This window comes from Tupaia chinensis, unplaced genomic scaffold, assembly GCF_000334495.1.
Source record: "Tupaia chinensis unplaced genomic scaffold, TupChi_1.0 Scaffold143686_1, whole genome shotgun sequence".
Taxonomy (NCBI): Eukaryota; Metazoa; Chordata; class Mammalia; order Scandentia; family Tupaiidae; genus Tupaia; species Tupaia belangeri.
In genome coordinates, this window is record NW_006203534.1 from 45,224 (window position 1) to 49,229 (window position 4,006).

Genomic DNA, 4,006 nt, shown 5'->3' on the forward strand with positions numbered 1-4,006 from the left:
AAGGACATAAAACAAGCCATGAGAAAAGAGTGGAAACGATTGAGAGTTGTCTGATGAAAAATAAAACATTAAACTTCAAAAACTTAGGTGTAAAACAGTAAAAATGGTTTTAGATAAAACATTTTGAAATATACTTGGTACAAAAAGAGGTAATTTAATATTGTAGAAAAAACTTTATCATGAGGCTCAAATATGTTTTCATTCTCATTTCCATCCACTGAGTTTGCAACTTACTAACATTATGTGTAAGTTAAGGAGAACTGAATTTTATGTTGTTTCAAAACTAATAATTGAATAAAAAAGAATCAAAAGAGAAATTACATACTAGACTACTTGCTATTCACTCCATGTTTGAAAATCCTTTGTGGGAGCAAGACAAAAATACCTTTAAGACTAAGAACAAACACTAAACACCTACTCAAAGTATATATTCAAATGGAAAGACATTCATATCTAGGATGCCAGTCTCAGTGACATTCTGCTATGTCCTTACAATGAGAATGAAGGATAGAGATGGCAAATGAGAGTTAAGAGACAAATTATAGCAAGAGAAAGTCATGAATAGATTGCACCATATTTCACTGTTTTGTTGAAAGACTTTGTAACAGTTAACAAGCCCAGCTATCTAAGAGAAGCTTCTTAGAGGAAAATCACACCTCAATGTGTAGCCTTTTATTTATAAATTAACTGAAAGAATCTTGAGGAAGTTTTTTGGTGTTAATTTCAGTTTTTGACCCTCAGTTTTTTATTAATTAAATGGACTATGAAGTTCTGAAATTTAAAATTTCTGCAGACTTAAAGATACAATATAAGAAAGAGAATCTGTAGCTCAGAGAGAATACAAAATAATTTATATTTCCTTATTAATTATTTATAAACATCAAGAATGGAGGCCCAGAGAAGTGCTTAGAAATAATTAATGAGGGACCAGCAGGTGGCATGGTGGTTAAGACACTGGACACTCCCACATGGCTGACCACGTCAATTCTTCTCTTTGTTTGTTTTTTTGTTTATTTATTTTTTAACTTTTTTAAAATTTCATTTTATCTTTTACATTCAATCACATTAGTTAGCTTACAAAGTGAATATTTCCACATGTGAACATTTCTTCGTAGTCCAGTTGATAAAACTATGAAAGTATCTTCAACAGAAAATAACACATTTCTTTGTCCCATTAATGCTTTGCCTCTCTATTTCTTTTCCTAAATGTCCTTCCTCAGACTCTACTCTCTTTCACACACACTCTATCTGATATTTACACCCATTTACTGTGTTTCTATAACCTTTAGTCAATCAGTTTCAGTCATAGAGCTCTTTGCTTATTTAAAATAAAGAAAATCGAATTGTATAATCTTGCTTTAGTAGTTGTTCATTGTTTCTCTATGAATTTACTTCTTGTAACTTTTTGATTAATGAATGTAGTTTTTATGGAGGCCATCTGTGTGTTTACGTGAAAGAATGCATATTTCTCTTCTTCCTATGATTTTTTACTAACTTTTCTCACTTAACCGCTCCTCACTTTACAACTCTTTTTATCTCTATCTCCTATCAGGAACCTAAAGTATTAGAAAGAAATAATTAATAATTCATTTTCTTTTTAATAGTTTCAGATATAATTAGAACTATAGATAATTAGAGCTTATAATTATTATAATATACCTAGTTTATCACACTGGAATAATATTGCTTTAGCTGGATGGCTAAGAATCTCTAAGTTTCATTTAAATTATGTAGTTTTAGTAGAGGTAATGGACAATGTGAAGTAGTAATTTTAAAATATTTATTCTATTTAGGAAAATACAGTTTAAGTTTATTGAAAAACTGACTTTCAGAGAATCTTGTGGAAACTTTTGTTCAACACATTTAAAGACATACTCCATTTCTTGATCATTTTTAGCATTATCATATACAGTTTTATGAAATGTTTAAGTTGTTAATAATCTTATCTAGAAGTATTTAACCTATCCAACTTGCTAGCAAACAAGGTAAAGATCATCTTTCCATCCCTTACTACAGTAATGGACGATTTGAGTATGTCCATGGTACATATATGGTGAATAATGTGATGATATCATTTATTCATTTAAAAATTGGTTATTAATCAGAATAAAGAAAATATTTAAAACTCATTAAAATAAATTCTAGATCATTTTACATGCACTGGACACCCACATATTTGACCAAAGCAAGTCCTAGAACTTGATGTCCATAGTAAGTGTTTAAAAAAGAATTGTTGAGTAATAAAGCATGTAAGTTATTAATTTTAGTAATCAATTGATTTTATTGAGCCATTGAGAAAGTCATGATGCATTTTCTGCTTAGAAAAACATAGGCAAATGTGTCATATTTTCCAACAACCTAATATATATGGTTGTATTTCTAAATATGTGTACAGTACTTTACCTACCTTATCTAATAGTTTATTTCTTCTTGCTGTCCAAATTAAAATTCTATTTTTAAAAATTGGAAAATAAGAGTTGTCATTGCCTTTAAGATTATAAAATCTACCCAATAGTTTTTATTAAATTCTTGTTTATTGAAGTTGAACATTTAATGGGTGGGACTGTGTTAAATTGTATATGCAATCTAATTGTGAAGAATAAACAATATTATTCACTAGTGCTATATTTTTTTTTCGGAGAGGTTTTCGCTATAGGGCGTGTGCGCTCGCCAGACAGAGAGAGACATAGAGACAGAAAGCAAGAAATCACCCCCCTGGGGGGATGGTCATGCTGCAATCCCTTCTCCTCCATTCTCCTCTCGGGATCTTGGGCACGCACGCACACGCACCCAGCATGAGTTTTAAGCCACCAGGTCTGGGATGCAAACCGCAGTCGACTACGTGGGAGTGCAGCGACATAGCGATTACACTAACTGCTAGTTCCCTAGTTCTATAATTATTTTGAAAGTCAAATTAGTAATACTTTTTCACAGAGGACTTAATATTTCTTAAGAGATTTTTGCCATAGGGAACATGTGCTCACGAGAGAGAGAGAGAGAGAGAAAGAGAGAGAGAAACAGTGAGATGGAAAGTGAGAAATCACCCTCCAGGCCAGTGGCCATGCCCTAACCCGTTCTCCTTCATTTTCTTCCCAGGATCTTTGGCATGCACGCACATGCTCCCAGCATGAGTTTCAAGTCACTCAGTACGGAACTCAAACCTCGGCCTGCCATTTATAGTCCAGTGACATAGCCTCTACACAATCTGCTGGATCCAGGATTACTATTTTTATTTTTATTTATAAAACATACCAGAAAACATTAGGTTGGATAGCACACTCCTATCAAGGTTATTTATGTTTCTCATAAAGAGGAGTGTGGGAGGATGAGCATACGTGAGTTCCAAAGATTTATATGCTGGGGAAGCACGTGTATCCTTATCCATGGAAGTGTAGAAGCATGGCAATTCATCAAACATTTATTCATCACTGAATTGGAGCCAGCACTGAGGACCCTACACCCAATATTACATTAATCCAGTTGGGAAATAGCCATGAATAGCTTATGGGCTATGATAGATTCTGGGGAGGGTATGTCTCCAGTGATGTCTATATCTCTCTAATCAGCCTGCTTGCAATGGCTATTTCTGGACCATATCTCTCACAATTAGAGCTCTGCTTCCAAAAGACATTATCCTAGTAGAAGGACTAACCCTTATTTGTGTGAAATGCTTTACAGTTTACAAAATACATCTTATAGTTACAATGTATAATATAAAGTCACATTTGCAAAGGAGGTCTTGGAAGCAGAGGGCTCTGGAATGCGTTCCAAAGTCACATGGAGTTAGAGCCCGAAGAAGAATTCAGATTTCATTTATACAACCCAGAATTTCCTCAATAAATTACACATAAATCATGATATTGATATATATATATATTTTTGAGAGGTTCTTGCTATAGGGCACGTGTGCTCATCAGAAAGACAGAGACAGGAGACAGAAAGCGAGAAATCACCCCCCCCAGAGGGGATGGCCATGCCACAATCTCCTCTCTTCCATTCTCCTCTC

General features: G+C 33.7%; 1 pseudogene; it reads left to right on the forward strand.

Annotated features, from left to right (window-relative positions):
* LOC106733407 (olfactory receptor 4C15-like) overlaps positions 1–4,006 on the forward strand; it is an 8,092-nt pseudogene that overhangs the window by 1,085 nt on the left and 3,001 nt on the right.